The sequence below is a fragment of the Nanorana parkeri genome, unplaced genomic scaffold, assembly GCF_000935625.1.
Source record: "Nanorana parkeri isolate BGI_ZX_2015 unplaced genomic scaffold, ASM93562v1 scaffold240, whole genome shotgun sequence".
Classification (NCBI taxonomy): domain Eukaryota; kingdom Metazoa; phylum Chordata; class Amphibia; order Anura; family Dicroglossidae; genus Nanorana; species Nanorana parkeri.
In genome coordinates, this window is record NW_017306508.1 from 777771 (window position 1) to 783766 (window position 5996).

At 50.7% G+C, this 5996-nt stretch overlaps 1 protein-coding gene across 1 annotated transcript in view; it reads left to right on the forward strand.

The window, feature by feature from the left end:
- Window positions 1-1912: 1912 nt before the first annotated feature.
- WDR26 (WD repeat domain 26) overlaps window positions 1913-5996 on the forward strand; it is a 65825-nt gene continuing 61741 nt past the window's right edge. Inside the window, exon 1 of the mRNA XM_018556520.1 lies at window positions 1913-2068. The gene's annotated coding sequence lies outside the window, so the exon portion shown is untranslated. The remainder of the gene's footprint in view (window positions 2069-5996) is intronic.

Genomic DNA, 5996 nt, shown 5'->3' on the forward strand with positions numbered 1-5996 from the left:
TGATTTGCCAGAAAGCCGGCTTCATGCTTCCCAGCCAGTCAGGAAGCCGGGCGCTGTGTAATAGCGCGTTGCTCGGATTCCTGATTGGCCAGCTTCTCGACCAATCAGAAAGCCGGCTCCATGCTTTCTTGTCACCTGGTGGCGTAGGAGCATGGAGATGGCTTCCCTGCTAATCGGGAAGCTGGATGGCGAGTCTTTACACGCCGTCTGGCTTCCTTAATGGGACTTCTATTCGGTATCGTTGAGTACTGAAAAAAATATCGGTACTCGTACATGATACTGAAAAACTGGTATCCATGCATCCCTGGTCGTTATTGTGACAAATGAGACTTTTCATATATATCAGTTCCTGAATTGCACTTCTAAAAATGTGCTTTATGTTATCACATGTTTGGGTTGCAAGTTGCAATACACTGCAAGTACTAGAAGGCCTTTGTGAGATCAGATAGGGTAGCAGGTCAATGTCCCTCTGTGTCTGGACAGTGCAGTACTAGCAGACATTTTTGGAGACAATATGGATTATTTTTCAATTGAATGAAAACATTTTGTTCACTATTTTATGCTTTTAGTGGCCTAGTCAGTAATATACCAGCTGGGTGGCAATCATAGAAACCGCAGAACATAATAATAGTGTTGGTTGCCATGGGCAACACAGACCTATCTAAGGCTCTGTGTTCTCATTGTCAAGAGCAACAAAATGAAATCTTCTTTATTGGCTGATCGGTTGCCAGGGGCACCAAAGAGAGATCTATCGCTCTCTGTTTTCATCATCGAAAGCGAATGAGATGGGTTCTTCTTAGTTACTGTTAGAGTAGACTGATCTGTTGCCGCAGGCAACATAAACAAATCTAAGGCTCTGTGTTCCCATCGCTCAGAGAAACAAAATGGATTCCTCACTGTTGCCGTTAGACTATGCTGATTGGTTGCTATGGGGAACAAAAGCAGCCTTTTCATTTACTTGTGGTGATATTTATAGAACTGCAAGCCGGGGGCTGTGCACTTTGTCCAATTCACGTTGAGGGCAATTCAACAAAACTGGAGCAGAAAAAATCTGGAGCAGCTGTGCATGGCAACCAATCAGCATCCACCTCTTATCTTCAAAGCTTAAATGAACAAACGGGAGAGAGATGCTGATTGGTTGCCATAGGCAACTGCTCCAGATTTCGTCTGCTACACTTTTGATAAACCCCCGTTGTTATTAAAGTGGCTCCTTGCTCTCTCACACAACACTGAAATGGGTAAGGCGTTTATACTGATGTCTTTATTAAACTCTTTCAAACAACATCTGGAAAGAAAAACAAGTTGATGTAAATAAATAAAACCATTCTAGGAGCCGGAACTCCGCCCATGGCTGGGAACTGCCCGCCCCCTCCTCCAGTGACAGTTCCCAGGCTCTGGTCACGCCGAGTTGTTGACACTGACAGCAGCTCCGCCCATCCATTCTCGCTCCTCCCCTAAAGTGTGAAACTCCACCCACGTCCATCCTTCACAGGGTAATTTACCCCGCCCCCTTTCCGCCTCCATATGGTCCAATCCGCGATGCAGGCTCCGCCTCAGCACCTTCACGCTCCTCCTCCAGGACGTGACTCCGCCCTTGATGCGTTATTCTAGATAACGAGTTTCCGCCCCAGTTCGTTTACTTCGCTCCTCCTCTTAAACGCCATTCGGTCCTGTCAGTAGCCAGTGACGACATGCTCCCGTCTCGACTCCTAAACCCATCGCTCCTCCTACCGAATTGTATTACCACCCCCTCTGGTTCCGCCTCCTGAAGGTCCGTCGCTCCTCCCTCTTCACCGCCTTCTCCTCTTCGGTCATGGCCGGAAGTGAGCGCGCAGCCAGTATAGGCATTTCCGGTGACGTCACGGCCTGGACTCCATTAGTGCCGCAGCTGAGGGGGGAAGAAGCAGCCGCTGCCTGTGACAGCCCCGGAAAGCAGCAGCAGTGCCGGTGTTAGTGGAGGAGGCGGAGGAACCGAGCAGCCCGGCCTGAAGAAGAAGAAGAGGCTGAGCCAGGCTGATGAGGACGTCATCCGCCTCATAGGACAACACCTGCACGGCCTGGGCCTCAAGTGAGTGTGTAAACCGGTCTGTGAGACACCGATCTGTGTGTATGTGGCACCTGTAGATCATTGTGGACTGCATTCTGTAGCACTGACAGCCTGATCAGTGTGTGTATACAGTGGCACTGACAGTCTGGTGTATGTAAACATATATCTATAGCACTGACCACCTGTATATTGTGTACAGCCTTAATGTGTATACGGACAGCTCTGGCACTGACAGCACGATCAGTGTGCGCTGACACCTGTAGATCAGTGTTGACTGCATTCTGTAGCACTGACAGCCCAATCAGTGTGAATACAGTGGCACTGACAGTCTGGTGTATGTAAACATATATCGATAGCACTGACCACCTGTATATTGTGTGCAGCCTTAGTGTGTATACGGACAGCTCTGGCACTGACAGCACGATCAGTGTGCGCTGACACCTGTAGATCAGTGTTGACTGCATTCTGTAGCACTGACAGCCCAATCAGTGTGAATACAGTGGCACTGACAGTCTGGTGTATGTAAACATATATCGATAGCACTGACCACCTGTATATTGTGTGCAGCCTTAGTGTGTGTGTATATGGACAGCTCTGGCACTGACAGCGCAATCGGTGTGTGCTGACACCTGTAGATCAGTGTTGACTGCATTCTGTAGCACTGACAGCCCAATCAGTGTGTGTATACAGTGGCACTGACAGTCTGATTTGGTTTATGTAAACAGATGTCTATAGCACTGACCACCTGTATATTGTGTACAGCCTTAGCGACAGCTCTGGCACTGACAGCCCGATCAGTGTGTCTATAAAGTGGCACTGACAGCCCGATCAGTGTGTGGAGACGGACGGCTCTGGCACTGACAGCCCGATCAGTGTGTACTGCATTCTGTCGCACTAACAGCCTGATCACTGTGTGTATACGGACATCACTGGCAGCCCGGTCAGTGCGTGTATAAGGACATCTCTGACACTGGCAGCCCGGTCAGTGTGCGTATACGGACATCACTGGCAGCCCGGTCAGTGTGCGTATACGGACATCACTGGCAGCCCGGTCAGTGCGCGTATACGGACATCACTGGCAGCCCGGTCAGTGCGCGTATAAGGACATCTCTGGCACTGGCAGCCTGGTCAGTGCGCGTATAGGGACATCTCTGGCACTGGCAGCCTGGTCAGTGTGTCAGTCCTGACAGCTGTGGCACTGATGGTATTGTTGGTGTTTGTATAGTGACGGCTATGTCACTGAGAGAACAGTGTGTGTGTAACCTTTGTGGCACTGAGAGGCAGAACTGTGTGTGTGTATGTAGTGACATCTCCTGGCACTGACATGCTGAACAATGTGTATATGTACATCTCTGGTACTGACATTCTGATCAGTGTGTGTCACTAGCAGAGATTGGTATACACAGACTTATCAGACAGTGCTAGAGATGTCCATATAAAGTCTCATCATTGTGTATAAAGACATCTTTGGCACGGGCATCTAATCTGTGTGTGATGCCTATGGCACTGACAGAAAAGTGTGTTTGTGTGTGCACTGACATCTGTGGTTCTGTATGTCTTGATGGTGTGCATACAACCATTTGAGGTAGCCTGATCAGTGGTTTGTAATGACCTCCTGAGGCACCAACACAAAGCAGTGTTGTATGGTATCTTCTGAGATACCAGCAGCCTGATCAGTGTTTGAATACTGATATGGGAGCCACAGACTGAGAGGAATGTGTACATATTTTTGAGGTGCTGACAAGAAGCAGCAATTGTACATGCCTGCTTGTCCATGCACGGTCTTCTAAAGTACCAATATCCCAACTGATGTACATGTGCCATCCCCTGAGACACCGATATCCTGGATGAGGTATTTGTGCTCCTTCCTCTGAGGCACTGCTATCCTGATCGTTGACTGTGCTCCATCTGAGGCACCAATATCCTGAGTTTGGTGTCTGTGCACTGTCCTTTGAGGCAGCAATATCCTAATCTGTGTCTTTGTTACATCCTTTTGAGGCATCGATATCCTGAGTGTGGTGTCTGCGCTCCGTCCTCTGAGGAACCAGTATCCTGAGTGTGGTGTCTGCGCTCCATGCTCTGAGGAACCAGAATCCTGAGTGGGGTGTCTGCGCTCTGTCCTCTGAGGAACCAGTATCCTGAGTGGGGTGTCTGCGCTCCATGCTCTGAGGAACCAGAATCCTGAGTGGGGTGTCTGCGCTCTGTCCTCTGAGGAACCAGTATCCTGAGTGGGGTGTCTGCGCTCCGTCCTCTGGGGAACCAACATCCCGAGTGTGTTTGTTTTGCGCTCCGTCCTCTGAGGAACCAGTATCCTGAGTGGGGTGTCTGCGCTCTGTCCTCCTGAGGAACCAACATCCTGAGTGTGTTTGTTTGCGCTCTGTCCTCTGAGGAACCAGTACCCTGAGTGGGGTGTCTGCGCTCCATGCTCTGAGGAACCATTATCCTGAGTGGGATGTCTGCGCTCTGTCCTCCTGAGGAACTAACATCATGAGTGTTTATTTGCGCTCCGTCCTTTGAGGAACCAGCATCCCGAGTGTTTGTTTGCGCTCTATCCTCTCTGGAACCAGTATCCCGAGTGTGGTGGCTGCGCAGTGTCCTCTGAGTAACCAGTACCCTGAGTGAAGTGTCTGTGCTCCGCTCTGTCCTGAGGCACTGATGGCCCGGGTAGATGCATCTATGCACCAATATCTTAATCGATGTGTCTACACTCCGACCTCTGAGACACGCCGATATAACTGGTAGATGCATCTCTGCACTGTCCTCTGAGGCATCAGTATCCTAATCAGTTTCTGTGCTTCATCCTCTGAGACACTGATATACTTGGTAGATGCATTTATGCATTCTCCTCTGAGGCACTGATATCCCGGGTGTGGTGTCTGTGCACCGTCTTGTGAGGCACAGCTATCCTGGGTCATGTCTGCCCTCAATCCTCTGAGGCACCGATATCCTGATCGTCGTGTCTGTGCTCCCTCCTCTGAGGCGCCGATATCCTGATCGTCATGTCTGTGCTCCCTCCTCTGAGGCGCCGATATCCTGATCGTCATGTCTGTGCTCCCTCCTCTGAGGCGCCGATATCCCTGTTACATTCATCTATGCACCATTCTCTGTGGCACCAATATCCTAATCAATGTGTCTTTACTCCCTCCTCTGAGGCGCCGATATCCTGATTGTCTTGCCTGGGTTCCGTCCCCTTAGGCACTGATATTGTGGACAGCATGTCTGTGCTCTGTCCTTTTGAGGTACTCAAATCCTGATGGCTGTGTACCGTTCCCTGAGGCATCAATATCCTTGGGGGATACATCTATGCACCATCCTCTGAGGCTAACAATATCCTGAGTGACGTGTCTGTGCTCCGTCCTCGGAAGTACCGATATCCCCTGTGAAAACATTTCTGCACCCCTCCTGAGGCACCAGTATCCTAATCGGTGTGTCTGCGCTCCTGTCCTCTGAGGCATCAAAATCCCAGGTGTCAAGACTGTTTCGTCGGTAGCAATATCCAGGGTGTTTGGTCTGCTCCTGTCCTCTGAGGCACTGATATCCTGATGGTCTTCTTTGCGCACCATCCCCTGAAGCACTAACATCCTGGGTGATGTGCCTGTGCTCGGTCCTCTGAGGTACCTATATCCTGATGGTCATGTCGGTGCTCCGCGGTGCCGATATCCTGATGGCCGTGTCTGTGCTCCGTCCTCCGAGTTGCCAATATCCTGATGGCCGTGTCTGTGCTCCGTCCTCCGAGGCGCCGATATCCTGATGGCCGTGTCTGTGCTCCGTCCTTCTCCGAGATGCCGATATCCTGGTGTCCGTGTCTGTGCTCCGTCCTCCGAGGCGCCGATATCCTGATGGCCGTGTCTGTGCTCCGTCCTTCTCCGAGATGCCGATATCCTGATGGCCGTGTCTGTGCTCCGTCCTTCTCCGAGATGCCGATATCCTGATGGCCGTGTCTGTGCTC